Below are 14,188 nucleotides of genomic sequence, written 5' to 3'. Positions count from 1 at the left end.
TTCTTCTGCCAAGTCAGAGAGTCCTATAACATAATGGTTGGAGGACCTAACCACATCTTTTAGTTTCTTGGCCCTCAAGTGGGTCAGGCCATGTAAGTTGGTAACACACTTGTGCCCTTCTTTGTGTGGGAGGACTAGTTTTCCCCCTTCTGTCTCTACTGCCCCGTATGGGGTTCTTTACCAGTCCTAATTTGCCCATAACTTGATAGTTCTAAGGGGTGTATCTGAAGTTGGTTTCACTGATATCATGATAATCTTTAGGCTCTTTGACTGCCAGGATCATTGCTCCTTGGGCTGCCTGTTTAGCAGTTAGGTCTGCCATCTGATTTCCTTTAGCCATAGCATCTCGAGCTTTTTGGTGTCCTGGATAATGTATGATGGCTACCTTCCTTGGCAAGTGTATGGCCTCGAGGAGGCCCAAAATTTCTTCTTTATTTTTTATGTCTTTTCCGGCAGATGTCAACAGTTCTCTTTGTCTGTATATTGCTCCGTGTATATGGGCAGTGGCAAAAGCATACCTGCTGTCAGTGTAGATGTTATAGACTTCCCCTCTGCCATTCGTAGAGCTTGTATCAAAGTCACAAGTTTGGCTTTCTGGGCTGATGTCCTTCAGGGAGGCTACTGGCCCAGATCACTTATTTCCTGTCCACCACTGCTGCCCCCGCCTTCTGCTTACCTTCAACCATGTCCGTATACTAGCTTGGACTCCCAGACCAAGGTTGATCCTTCAGATCATTTCGGGTACCAGCTTCTTCTGCCAGAATGTCAGCGCAGTGATGGGTAGGTGAGGAGTCATCAATCTCGGGCAGTAGGGTAGCGGGATTGAGGACAGCAGGGGGAGCCAAGGTCACTCGTTTGGTCAACAAAAGGCTTTGATAATGTGTCATACGAGCGTTGGTCATCCATCGGTCAGGGGGCTGTCGGATAATGTTTTCTAGAGCGTGGGGTGACACTACAGTTGTCTTCTGCCCCAGAGTGAGCGTATCAACATCTTTGACAAGCAGAGCTACAGCAGCAATAGCTTTCAGGCAAGAAGGCCATCCGCTGGCAACAGGGTCTAATTTTTTGGAGAGGTCCTTCAACTTTGTTTTTTAATAAAGGCGTGGGACACTCAGGGATAACCAGGAAGGAATGAGTACTTGTCTTCTCCCCAAATCTACAGTTCGTAAGGTGATCCACAGATATTGTTTCTGTCCAGTTGCTCCAATTACTATAGTCTTTGTATTCTTTAGCTTCTTCAATGGTTGTTTCAGCACAGAGTGCTCAGCCCCTATGTCCACTAGAAAATCCATAGGGGTCCCCTCCACAGTCAGGGTTACCCTAGGCATGGGGGAGGGGGTCCGAGCCCCATCCCCTCTAATCATCTTCTTCTAGGGCTAGTACCTTAGAGGCCCTTTCTTTTTTCTTTTCTTTTTAAGATTTATTAATTATAAACACAATATTCCTCCTGCCTGTACACCTCCATGTCAGAAGAGGACACCAGACCTCATTACAGATGGTTGTGAGCCACCATCTGGTTGCTGGGAATTGAACTCAGGACCTCTGAAAGAGCAGCCAGTGCTCTTAACCTCTGAGTCATCTCTCCAGCCCCCCTTTCCTTTTTCTTTGGGCATTCTCTTGCCCAATGTCCTTTTTCTTTGCAATAAGCACATTGGTCTTTGTCCAAGAGGTGCCTCTGTCCATCTTCACTCATCTTTGGTCTTCTGTTGCCCAGGTTCCCTATCTGTCTACATCCTATCTTTCCTTTCTCTCCCACCACTGTGGCCAAAATTTTAGTCAAATTTCTCTGTTGTCTACCATCCGTCTGGCCCTCTCTTTCCTCTACCTCTCGCTTCTCTCTCTCTCTCTCGTTTCTTTTCCTCAGTCTCTCGCTTATAAAACACGTTCTCTGCTTCCTTAACCAAATCCTGCAAAGTATGATCCTGTAACCCTTCTAACCGCTGTAACTTTTTCTTAATATCTGATGCTGACTGTCCTGTGAAGGCCATAGCTATCGCTGCTTGCTGCCCCTCAGACGTCGGGTCAAAGGGAGTATAACGCCTATAGGCCTCCATTAAACATTCAAGAAATACAGATGGCAGTTCAACTGGTCCCTGAAGAACCTCTCTTACCTTGGCCAAATTAGTGGGGCATCTTGCGGCCCCCCGGAGACCTGCCACGAGAGCTCGGTGATAGACCGTCAGCCGCTCCCTACCTGCTGCTGTACTGAAGTCCCAATCAAGTCGGTTAAGGGGAAACCCGGCATCTATTTCATTCGGAAGATTGGTTGATGCCCCATTTTCTCCGGGGATGTTTTTCCAGGTCTCCAACAGGATCCTCTCTTTCTCTTTAGTGGTGAAGAGGACCTGTAGGAGCTGCTGACAGAGCCAGGTGGTGGTGGTACCAGCCTTTAATCCCAGCACTTGGGAGGCAGAGGCAGGAAGATCTCTGTGAGTTCCAGACCAGCCTGGTCTACAAGAGCTCGTTCTAGGACTGGCTCCAAAGCTGCAGAGAAACCCTGTCTCGAACAACCAAAAATAAATAAATAAATAAATAAATAAATAAATAATTTTTAAAAAGCTGCTGGCAGTCATCCCAGGTGGGTTGATGGGAAAACATCAAAGGCTCCACCAGTCCTATCAGGCTGCAGGATTCTGTGAAAAGGAAGGGTGATTAATTTTCCAGTTGTAAAAATCAGCAGAGGAAAATGGCGAATACTGGAGGAGTTGGAGGTGGGGTGGGTCCACCAGGGGCCCATAGACGTGCAGCGGCAGCACCACTGTTGAATCTGGTCCTCTGGGACCCAGTGCAGGACTCTGAGCATGCCGACTTCGTGTGCCCGTCACAGCTCGCCCCCCACCCCCAGGCTCGCTGCCGCTAGCACCAGGATCAGGCATCTGGGACAGTGGGTAAGGGAGCTGTGGAGGGCTCGGCCATTCAGGGTAGCTGGTCGCTTTACTCCTGCCTGCATTTGCAGTGTGGAACTATTCATTGTTTCTTGGACCTGGCAAGGTGTTGGAGAACAGTGGACAAAGTTAAGTTTAGGAAGAAAAAAATTTTCAGGACCAGTGACTTGGGAGGGATGTACCTGACCTGTTTAAGGTGGATCCTTCAATTCGGCTCCCTGGAACTCACAAGAATTTTATGAGTTTGTGAAAACATGAGTTTTAGATACATGCATGCACTGTATACACAGCAGTGTATTTACGTCAGAATGATTGTGACAGCTGTTTTTGCACAATGAAATGATAACATGAATTTATCCTCACACCTGTATACCTTGCATTTGTATATCTTAAAACACATTTTATTTAGAACATGTTAAGAAGTTATACCGAAATTTGTTTGGTGAGGTTGTCCTTTTAAACTGACAAAACCTCTCAGTTGTCAAACTGCAACAGAGATTTTTGAGAAGGACAAAATTTTACTTGAGTTACTGATTGATAAATGAGAGAGTCAGGCAATGGTGGCTTATGCCTTTAATCCCATCTCTCGGGAGGCAGAGGCAGGTGGATCTCTGTGAGTTCGAGGCCAGCCTGGTCTAAAAGAGCTAGTTCCAGGACAGGCTCTAATAAATATAAATTTTATATATATCTCCTGTCTCAAACCACCAAAAAGGAGGAAGAGAGAGAGAGAGAGAGAGAGAGAGAGAGAGAGAGAGAGAGAGAACATTTCTCTCTTGGCTACCTAGAGCCGCTCCTCAAGCTCCTCCATGGTCATGGTCTTCAAGGCAAGCACATTAGAACTGTGTTTGCCTTCTGCTGTTTAGCACAGGGTCTGGCAGGTTTTAGAAGATCCTATGGGGTAGGAAATCTATAGGAAGACAAAACTACCTTGGCCTGAGCAGCTAGTTTGTCAATTCCATTTGATTCTAAGTCTATGGAATAGACATATGGAGATCTTCAGTGGTTTAGATGAAAGGCAGTTTCACCCAGTGGTTAGTGCTTTCCCTTGATGAAGCAAATTACAGATGGACGTCGTTCTGTGCCCAACTCTCTTCTGTCTTCTTTGGAGGAAATAGAGTGCTGCTGTTAGGAGCCAACCTGTCTCTCTGTTATGAAAAGTCCTTGCCCAAAGACCAGTTTTGCCAAGAAGAAAACAAGCTCCAAGTGGAGTGTCTTTGGTGCTCAGCATTCTCTTGGGAATAGATGGGTGCTTCCAGGAGCAATCGTGTCTCACTTCAACAGAACCTTAAGTTGTTTTTTTAAAATAGTTATTTATTTATTTATTATTTATTAGGCATACAATATTCTGTCTGTGTATATGCCTACAGGCCAGAAGAATGCACCAGACCTCATTACAGATGGTTGTGAGCCACCGTGTGGTTGCTGGGAATTGAACTCAGGACCTCTGAAATAGTAGGCAGTATTCTTAACCACTGAGCCATCTCTCCAGTCCCGAACCTTAAGTTATTTAAATGCCATGTTCTACAGATCCTTGAAGTGGTTGAAGATTACCTATCTATGCAGAATACAATTTCTATGTATCTAAAGAACCTAATTAGTCTAAGTATGACAAACATGAATGTCTATTGACATATAATACTTAATATCTAGGGGCTGGAGAGATGGCTCAGAGGTTAAGAGCATTGCCTGCTCTTCCAAAGGTCCTGAGTTCAATTCCCAGCAACCACATGGTGGCTCACAACCATCTGTAATGAGATCTGGTGCCCTCTTCTGAACTGAAGAAAGAATACTGTATACATAATGAGCAAATAAATAAATATTAAAAAAAAAACAATATCTATATAACTTAAAGACTAAGACTTCATATCAGAATATTAAACAATCTTTAAACAATTGTGCAGTGAATGAGGACACTGACCTCAAAATGTAAGCAATGTATAAGTATCTTGATCAGAGGTAGAAATATTAATGCAATATGATAAATATATTCTAAAATTATATCAATATACAAAATGTCTTAGCAGATGTAGAAACATGCATGCATACAATCTGACAAAATAACTTTGCATAGGTGTGCAAGTATTGTAAACAGAAATAGGATCATATTCAATATAACAAATATAATTTGAACTTCTATTATATAAGAATCAATACTAATGTAAATTGTCTATAAATAATAGCTCACAGTATTTACACTATTACTCATCATCATCATTATTATTATTAATTATCATCATCATCATTATTAGTATAAGCTCTGGTTGTGCACCGTTCCCTACTTAGATACTGATAAATAGCCTTTGTTTAACAAATTAAGTGCAGTTGTTAAAGACAATCAAAGCGATTCCAAGAGTTGGTCAGAATAAGGAGAAAACTCAAAGCATGAGTTGTGAACTTGAAAAGGAAAAAAAGAAAAGAATACCACCCTGGATGTTGGAATGTAAGGCATTAGAGTCAAGGGGGGAGGCCTTTTGTCCTGTGACAGGATGTGAGTCAGGGTGATTACAGCCGGCCATCGGCCATCGGGTCTCCAGCTAGGAAAGCAGGAAAAACAGGAAGCCCCTGGACAACCCCCTCCTTGGTATTTAGGTGAAAGGTCAAGAATTTGCCACTCAGCGCGCATTCTTAGCCGTATTTGAATTGACCAATGGAATGAATCCTCGTAACCACGCTTTTCGCTTCTGTACCCACGCTTTTGCTCTCCTATAAGAACCCCTCACTCCAACCTGGGGGCGCGCAAGTCTTCCGAGAGACCTTGTCGCCCCAGGTACCTGTGTATTCGAATAAACCTCTTGCTGTTTGCATCCGTAAGTGTGGTTTTGTCTGATTCGTGGGTCCGGGGGCCTCTCTCGTAAGGAAGACATCCCTCGGGGGTCTTTCATTTGGTGCGTTGGCCGGGAATTGAGGCCCCCACCCAGGGACCATCGACCCACCTTCGGGAGGTAAGCTGGCCAGCATTCTATATGTCCTATGTCCTGTAAATGTCTTACGTCTTTTGCGTCTGAGTGTTGCGCTGCGAATTTGAATTCTGTTCGATTCAGCTGAGTCGGTCTGTATATCTGGTGGGCCTCGGGAGAGACTGACGGGTCTGAACTCCTCCCCCGTGACCCTGGGAGACGTCCAAGGGTGTCTGGAGCCCGACTTTTCGGGGCTCATCTGTCTGGAGCCCGATTTTTCGGGGCTCATCTGTCTGGAGCCCGATTTTTCGGGGCTCATCTGTCGGAACCCACGACCAGAGTCGGACTTTTTGGGTCACCACCCTTGTCCGAGGGGCACGTGGTTCTTCTGGGAGGCAAATGGTCCGGACCTTCTCTGAAGCCTCCGTCTGAATTTCTGCTTTCGGTGTTTTGCCAAAGCCGCGCAGCGCGTCTGATTGTCAGTCTGTTCGTTTTATTGTTCATTTTTATGGTCTGTCTGTTCGTTTATTGAAATACTAACATGGGACAGTCTCTAACTACCCCTTTAAGCCTTACTATAGATCGGCACCATAAGAGTTTGGCTTATGCTCTACCCCCTCCCCAGCCTGTTGCCTCCCCCGTCGCGAGCAGGCTTCGGGGAAAATGTGAACCGTCTCCCCCAGACTCAACCTCCCAAGCATTTCCCTTGCGACAGGGAAATAGCGGCCAACTTCAATACTGGCCCTTCTCCGCCTCTGCTGCGCCAATTGAATTCAGGTTCTGTATTTCCGGTTTTGCAGTCGCCCGTGTCTCGGGAGGAGACAGAGAGGGTGATCAGTAGCGCCTGGGAGGTTCCCGTCTGGGTGCTGGTGAGGATGTGGAATGGTCAGTTCTCTGTAGAGACTGCATGGGTAGCGGTCTCATTTCAAAAGTGGGGCTGGTCACACCCGTGAAGCAGCTTGAAGTCTTTGGTTTGTTTGGTGCCTTTGTCCTGTATGTCTATGTAATATATGTTGTGCCTTTGTCCTGTGTGTCTCTGTAATATATGTTGTGCCTTTGTCCTGTGTGTCTATGTAATATATGTTGTGCCTTTGTCCTGTGTGTCTATGTAATATATGTTGTGCCTTTGTCCTGTGTGTCTATGTAATATATGTTGTGCCTTTGTCCTGTATGTCTATGTAATATATGTTGTGCCTTTGTCCTGACTTAGACTGACGCTGACTACTCAAATAACGACTTAATGACTTCTTTGACTTTGATATTGTGATCACTTACAAGACTTTAGAGATATGGCCATAAGCATAGGGGTATATTTCATTAAAAAAAAAAAGAGTCAGCCTCAGCCCCAAGCACGTGACTGCGGAGCAGCATGCTTGTATGGATGGCTGGGCCATTCAGCTTTGCTGTTACAAGGCATTGAGGCTGCCAGACACAGTTATAAAAGGTAGATGTGCTGGTAGGTTAACAATCTTTTTTCCTCAGTGCCCCACCCCCCAGGCTGATGGATGAGTTCCCTCTGTCTGCCCTGGGAGCTGTGCGCCTCAAACCTTTGGTCAAAGCTGGCCAAGGCTTAACTCCACCTATGAAGAACTCTTTCAGATCCTATGGGTTATAAATATTATAAATATCTGTCATCATTTATAGAGGCTGGTTACAAATTATTGTTGGTTAATGTTAAAAAAAAAATTGCTGGTCTCAAATGTTTCACACTGGTACAGGATTTTATGTACTGTTCTTGTTTAAAAATTATCATTGGTTAATGTTTTATTTTTTTTTAAAAAATGAGCCTATTGTTGATCTCAAATGTCTCACACTGGTATAGGATTTTATATGCTGTTCTTGTATGCTGTTCTTGTTTAAAATATAGTCATATATCCCCACTGAGAAAAACCACAAAAAAAGACTTTGGTAAGAGTTTTTATGTTGTCTAATATGTTGTCTAAAAAGCAAGAAAAATTTTTGGTTAAAAAATATATAAACAGGTACGGGCCTTATCTAGTTCCCAATGTATGTTTTCAAGGTCAAACTTAAAGCAGGTAGGGAGCAGCTGACAGTCCATCACCGCAGGGCTCTGCCATCTGTGTTTCTTGAGCATTTAAAGGAGGCTTACAGGCATTATACTCCCCTTGACCCAACCTCTGAGGGTCAATGGTACCTATGGCCTTTATAGGACAGTCAGCATCAGATATTAACAAAAGTTACAATGGTTAAAAGGGTTGCAGGATTATATCTTGCAGGATTTGGTTAAGGAGGCAGAGAAAATGTTTCATAAGCGAGAAACTGAGAAAGAGAGAGAGAGAGAGAGAGAGAGAGAGAGAGAGAGAGAGAGAGATGGAGGCAGAAGAAAGAGGACTGGAGGGATCATAGACAAAAGGAAAATTTGATAGAATTTTGGCCAAAATGGTAGGTGAGAAAGGAAAGATAAAACCTAGACAGATAGGGAACCTGGACAACAGAAGACCAAAGATGAACATGGACAGGCACCCCTTGGACAAAGGACGATGTGCTTATTGCAAAGAAAAAGAACATTGGGCAAGAAAGTGCCCAAAGAAAAAGGAAGGGACTCTAAGGTACTGGCCCTAGAAGAAGATGATTAGAGGGGACGGGGCTCAGACCCCCTCCCCTGTGCCTAGGGTAACCCTGACTATGGAGGGGACCTCTATGGATTTTCTAGTGGACATAGGGGCTGAGCACTCTGTGTTGTAACAACCATTGGGAAAGCTAAAGAATAAAAGACTATAGTAATTGGAGCAACTGGACAGAAACAATATCTGTGGACCACCTCACGAACTGTAGATTTGGGGAGAAGACAAGTGACTCATTCCTTCCTGGTTATCCCGAGCGTCCTATCTTTATTAGAAAGAGACTTGCTAACGAAGCTGAAGGCCCAGATCGGGTTTACTCGAACCAGGCTGGAGGTGATTAAAGCCTTTCGTTGACTGAACCAGTGACCTTCGCTCCCCGTGCTGTCCTCCATCCCGCTACCCTACTGCCTGAGACTGATGACACCCCATCTACTCATCAATGCGCTGAGAAGCTGGTACCCGAAATGATCTGAAGGATCAGCCTTGGCCTGAAAGTCCGAGCTGGTGTACGGATGGCAACTGTTTCGTGATCAAAGGTAAGCGGAAGGCGGGGACAGCAATGGTGGATGGGAAGCAAGTGGCCTGGGCATAGCCTCCCTGAAGGACGTTGGCGCAGAAAGCCGAACTTATGGCTTTGATACCAGCTCTACGAATGGCAGAGGGAAAAGTCTCAGCATCTGCACTGACAGCAGGTATGCTTTTGCCACTGCCCATATTCATGGAGCAATATACAGACGAAGAGGACTGTTAACATCTGCAGGAAAAGACATATGCTTGTCCAAGACACCAAAAAGCTTGAGATGCTATGGCTGAAGGAAATCAGATGGCAGACTCTCTGTCTTGGCAGAAGAAGTAGTCAAAAACTGCAAGGCCTGTGCTATGATTAATGCAGGACACTCCATATATGCCCCTGGGAAGAGGCTCAGGGGCGATTGGCCTGGAGCCTACTGGGAAATATATTTTACAGAAATTAAGCCAGCCAGATATGGCAACAAGTACTTATTAGTTTTTATAGATACCTTTTCAGGCTGGATAGAAGCTTTTCCTACCAGGACTGAGACAGCCAATGCGGTGACTAAGAAGATCAAAGAAGAAATCTTCCCAAAGTTTGGGATACCCGAGGTAATTGGGTCTGATAATGGACCTGCATTTGTTACCCAGGTAAGTCAGGGACCGGCCGCCCAATTGGGGATCGATTGGAAATTACATTATGCTTACCGACCCCAGAGTCAGGACAGGTAGAAAGGATAAATAGAATTCTAAAAGAGACCTGCGGAAATGACTGGACAGCCCTCCTTCCCTTTGCCCTGTTCCAGGTTTGGAATACCCCAGGGCGATTTAAACTCATCCCTTATGAGATCCTATATGGAGAACCACCACTGCTCACTGAGTTGGGTGAAATGTATAATCCTGATGTTATTCTTTCTAGACCTTTATTTTCCCCGTCTAAAGGCCCTTAAAGTGGAGAGACACCAGATCTGAAAACAACTGAAAGAAATATGCATCTCTGCCTGGATCCAAGCCTCCCACATGAAGCGAGCTCCTGAACTACCCAAATTACAGTATCCGGGGCTTTTGACAATGCTACCAGTCAAGAGGCTTGGATTTGGAGGACTAATCATAGACGGACTCTTACTGAGGTTATGTAATGAGACTCTAAAGAGCCCTAAGACTCCTGACGCCTGGTACCTGGTTCCTGGTTTAGGTAGATGATGGGTTTGTAGTACAGGCTTGATGCCTTGCGTGTCAATGTTAATTTTTGACTTGCACAACTGGTATGAGTTTGACAGGCACCCAACTCGCTCTTGACGAGAACCTATTTCTCTGACACTAGCAGTAATCCTGGGCCTTGGAATAGCTGCCGATGTTGGGACAGGTACTGCTGCCCTAATACAGGCCCCTCAGTACTTCAATGTATTAAGATTTGAGGGCTTTAGAACAATCTGTTTCCAAACTTGAAGAGTCATCGACTTCCCTCTCAGAGGTGGTCTTACAGAATAGAAGGGGATTAGATTTGTTATTCTTAAAGGATGGAGGATTATGCGAATAGATCTCCCTGGATAACTACTTTGATATCCTCCCTTATGGGACCACTCCTAATTTTGCTTCTGCTACTAATATTAGGTCCATATATATTATTAAAAAAAAACAAAAAAACAAATGCTGTTCAGATTTTGATGTTACACCTCCAATATAGTGCTTTATAAGGTCAAGAAGATACTGAAATCTAGTTCTATGATTAGAACTAGGCACTAGAAAAATGGGGGAATGAAAAGGAAAAAAAGAAAAGAATACCACCCTGGATGTTGGAATGTAAGGCATTAGAGTCAAGGGGGGGAGGCCTTTTGTCCTGTGACAGGATGTGAGTCAGGGTAATTACAGCCGGCCATCGGCCATCGGGTCTCCAGCTAGGAAAGCAGGAAAAACAGGAAGCCCCTGGACAACCCCCTCCTTGGTATTTAGGTGAAAGGTCAAGAATTTGCCACTCAGCGCGCATTCTTAGCCGTATTTGAATTGACCAATGGAATGAATCCTCGTAACCACGCTTTTCGCTTCTGTTCCCGCGCTTTTGCTCTCCTATAAGAAGCCCTCACTCCAACCTGGGGGCGCGCAAGTCTTCCGAGAGACCTTGTCGCCCCAGGTACCTGTATATTCGAATAAACCTCTTGCTGTTTGCATCCGTAAATGTGGTTTCGTCTGATTCGTGGGTTCGGGGCCTCTCTCATAAGGAAGACATCCCTTGGGGGTCTTTCAAACTGTGTGTACAACAGGGGTGGTTGGAGAGGCAGCAGCATGTGAGTGAGTCACTTGTGGGGAACAGGAGGCACCGCAGGGGTGCCTGGGCTGGCAAACTGGGAGTGTGGCGGGGTGGGGGTGTACCGACGCTGGGGGGCCAGCGTCAAATGGGGGAGCACAAGCCAAATAATTCCAAGCTAACTCCAAAGAGAATGTTCTAAGTTGGTTTTTTGTTGTTGTTGTTTTGTTTTGTTTTATTTTCAAAAAAAGGGGTGGGGGGACTCACGGATCACAGCCAGGAAAAAAGAATGAGGTCCAACATCCAGGTGTGGCTCACAGGAAGAAGAGAAGGAGCTGGGTGGGACCACAGCTTTTTGGTACACAAAAGCCACGCCTCAACCTCGTATGGAGGAGGCTCCCCATTACATTTAAATGCTGTATTCCCCAGATCTCTGAGCAGTTGAGGGCTGTTTATTGGGCATATAAAAGTTATAACTATATTATAGGATCTGTCTGGAGAGCTGGGTCCAAGCTTGACTGTACTGGCTCTCAACTTAACAGGTAAGATTTATATTTATGAGAGACAAAGAAGAAAAAATTGTTTGCAATAGAATCTTACAATAGTGGAGAACAGTTTAATATATTTTCAAGCAGGGTTGGATCACATATATAATATTTTTGTAAGAGATTTAAAAGTACATACCAATTTAAAATAGGAGACTTACTGCTTTCTTAGTATGGAATGAGATGCAATGAACAGACTATTTAAAAACTTTAACAGTAAGTAGAAGTTCATTTACACACAGTTAAGTTCCAAATAAAGTTAAATGTAAAGTAAGAGAAAGCTGGCCTTTTTATTGGGAAAGGGGAGGAGATGCACTGCAGGGGAGGAGGGATACTGCAGGGGAGGAAGCACACTGCAGGGGAGGAGGTGCACTGCAGGGGAGGGGATGCACAGCAGGGGAGGAGGTGCACTGCAGGGGAGGGGATGCACTGCAGGGGAGGAGGTGCACTGCAGGGGAGGGGATGCACTGCAGGGGAGGAGGTACACTGCAGGGAAGGGGATGCACTGCAGGGGAGGGGATGCACTGCAGGGGAGGAGGTGCACTGCAGGGGAGGAGATGCATTGCAGGGGAGGAGGCGCACTGCAGGGTAGGATGTGCACTGTAGGGGAGGGAATGGAATAGAGCATATAAGTATTTTTTTAAAGCATAGCTGATGTCTTTTTTTTGTTTGTTTGTTTTTCGAGACAGGATTTTCCTGTATGACTGTCCTAGCAGTCCTGGAACTAGCTCTTGTAGACCAGGCTGGCCTTGAACTCATAGGGATTCACCTACCTCTGTCTCCCGAGTGCTGGGATTAAAGACGTGCACCGCCACTGCCCAGGCAACACAGCTGATGTCTTAGAGGTAGCTGGTGACAGGTTATGTAGCTGGCTAGGGGCAGAACCTCTGTGACTCAAAGAAAATGGTGGCAGTTGTGATTGTCCACGTGGTGTAACTCTTGTAAATTTAACCTTCCGCTGGTAAAAGTTAGGAATGTCAGCCTATTTCCCACGGGTAAGACAGAAAAATAAAGAACTGACTCAAGCCGTTATCTCTTCATCCACAAGACAACAGGGGGCGAAAGGGAACAGGATCCTGATACAGGATCCTGAAAACAAGCGCTTCCCTCAGTAGTGCAATGCTCCAGGAGAACGGAGAGTGCTGGAGGTCCCAGCAACGGTCCCAGTGGACTGGCAGAAAGTTGGGAAGTGGGCTGGTAGGAGGTCCAGGTCCAGGATTTTTGCTTCTTAGACCCTTAAACCTTACATCTGCAGCGCAGCAGCAGCAGAAACAGGGCTCCGTGAATGGAAGAGAGACAGATTCCACCGCTGCGGTGAGAGGCAGCGAGGGAGGAGCTGGCGGGACAGAGTGCCCTATGGGGCAGAGCCAGGAGCGGGAGCCGAGCCTGTAGAGCACCGTACTTTCCATCCTCTCTAGAGCCTTCATCCACATAGCGGCTGAGAGCCATTCTGTGTGCAACCTATTGTCCCATACACTTTCTCTGAGTACGCAAAGGAGCCTGCAAGAATTTCCGTTTACCCTGTGTGCCTTTTGTGATACAGTTTGTGACAGCGTCCTAGCCTGACCTGCTAGAGCTTGATCTCAAGACTGGAACGTGAGTGCGTACGCACATGAATGGGCGTGCCCACAGAGGCCAGAGCACACAGGTTGCCTGGAGCTGGAGTTGCAGGTGGCTGTCACCCCCCCTCCCCCCCTCCCCCGCTGTGAGTGCTGGGAACTGAACCCATCCTCTGGAAGTTCCACCTTCTGTCCAGCCCCTGGGGCCTACAGTCTGACACTGGATACCTATAATTTGCAAATGCCTTCCAGGTTAAGGGTGCAGTACTACAAGACCTTCCCCTCCTCACTCCCAGCAACTATAGCAAGTCAAGCTTACCTGTGTGTCTAATGCACAAGCTGTAGGTCGGAGGGTCTTGTGACTCTCTAATCTGATTAAACGGCTTCCTATAATAATTCACAGCACGCAGGGAGACACAACTACTATCTATATTATTAGGTAATAATAAGATGAGTCTACATTTTTAAAGATGTATATATGTGTGTATACACACACACACACACACACACACACACACACACACACATATATTGTTCTGTCTGCTTGTTTGCCTACTCCAGAAAAGGGCATTAGATCTCATTACAGATGGTAGTGCGCCTCCAGTGATTTTAGCCTCTGAGCCATGTATGCCTTCAGCCCCTAGACCTCAAATGCTTTGAATTGACTTAGTCAGTGTAGTTGTTTGTATCTTTCTTATGTGAATTATTACAATTTATTTGGGAGGGGTGGTATTTGTGTGGGCAAGTGAAGGTCAAAGGATAACCTAAAAGGGTTAATTCTCTCTTTTCACCACGTGGGTTCCAGGATCCAGGAATCAAATTCAGGTTGTCAGCTGAGTGGAGGTAGCACACACCTTTACTCCCAGCACCCAGGAGGCAGAAGCAAACAGCTCTCTGTGAGTTTGAGGCCAGCCTGGTCTATAGAGCCAGTTCCAGGACAGCCACACTGAGAAACCCTGTCT

The 14,188-nt window shown here is 45.7% G+C and overlaps 1 pseudogene; it reads right to left on the bottom strand.

Moving 5' to 3' along the window:
• Window positions 1-695: 695 nt before the first annotated feature.
• On the bottom strand, window positions 696-13,116 carry LOC148119507 (uncharacterized; annotated as a pseudogene).
• Window positions 13,117-14,188: the final 1,072 nt, after the last annotated feature.

The sequence above is a fragment of the Myodes glareolus genome, chromosome 17, assembly GCF_982192425.1.
Source record: "Myodes glareolus chromosome 17, mMyoGla1.1, whole genome shotgun sequence".
Taxonomy (NCBI): Eukaryota; Metazoa; Chordata; class Mammalia; order Rodentia; family Cricetidae; genus Myodes; species Myodes glareolus.
This window is presented reverse-complemented; position numbering and strand designations above follow the sequence as displayed.